Source organism: Arachis ipaensis, chromosome B06, assembly GCF_000816755.2.
Source record: "Arachis ipaensis cultivar K30076 chromosome B06, Araip1.1, whole genome shotgun sequence".
In the NCBI taxonomy this organism is placed as follows: Eukaryota; Viridiplantae; Streptophyta; class Magnoliopsida; order Fabales; family Fabaceae; genus Arachis; species Arachis ipaensis.
In genome coordinates this window covers 28,600,696-28,602,016 of record NC_029790.2, presented here as the reverse complement: position 1 = coordinate 28,602,016, position 1,321 = coordinate 28,600,696, and positions in this window count along the sequence as shown.

Sequence of the window (1,321 nt, the reverse complement as noted above, 5' to 3'; positions counted from 1 at the left end):
GAATGGTTACATAAGTGTGCAGACTAGCAGTACCTCCAGCATGGAGTGTCAAAAAATTTGTATAGGCATGAGCTCATTATCTTCCTGCACTAAGATTCTACTGCTCCATGTGTTCCTCTTCTTGGTCATGTCCGTCCTCATCTTGAGGTGACCCCAAGCTGAGATTGAGATTTTGAGGGGTTATTAAACGTCGCCTGGGTGGTCGATTCTGCCCAAAATAGGTGTTGCTAGACATAGCCATCATGTTGAAAAAAGATTCAGGTGAGTTTTGTGGAAAATAGATTAAGTGAAAAAGATTAAGGTGAGAGATTAGGGGTAAGTAACTTGTGAGAAAAACACTTCTATTAATGGCAAATAAGCAGTACAAGATCTAATGACGAGAAATAGAGGTGGAGAATAAGTGTTGAGACCTCCACTAATATCACAAGAGGATGAATGAGCTCTTTTAGAGTGGACAAGGGTTAATTAATCTTGCTGTCGGGTGTTCTGGTGGAACACTTGAATGCTAATTTTATATATGAAGTTGATGAACAAAATGAAGAACAATGAAAAAATTTAGGGAGAGAGAAAGATGGTTCTAAGTTTCCAAGTTTCAGAAAAAAAAGTCCCCCTAAAGAGGTAACTTGAGGTCTTTTTATAGTATAAAGCCATTTTGAGGAGAGAGTTCATTATTCAATAGTTACAATGTGATATTCAGCCTACTCCTTTTATCTCAAGGTTTATTACTAAATAGGATAGTTGGCAGAAAATATTTTTTAGGTATTTCCATCACTTCAAGTCTTTTTATCTAAAATTGGAGGAAGTTGATTCCCACAAGTTAAGCTAAAGTTCTGTTGTGGGTATCCATAGCAAGGAAGTGTCCGGGTAAAAGGATGCTCATGATATATGATATTAGTGGAGACATCTAGTTTTGTTTCTTTTTAACTAGATAACACTTTCTACACTTTAAATCCAATCAATCCGCTTCCACCAATTTAGTTTTCACTAAAGAGAAATTCAACTCCTTACGATGTTCTTTTGGTTTTCATCCTTTTATTCAACACCTATAAAAAAACTTGACTCCTTTTTTACCATATTTTTGGATCATCTTAAAATTATTTATATACAAAAATATATATATTTGGTGTACAATCAAAATTTAGTGGTTTTCTGTTAAGGTGATACTGGTTTTTTTCTTCCATAACTCAACTCCAATGTAGATTTCAATTCTAAATTAATTCACTTCTTAAAAGTATAAAAGTGATACTCTAAAAATACTCCATTGGAGATGCTTTAACATATCCCAAAACACCCCAAATATCCCAAAATAGTTTTAAAACCC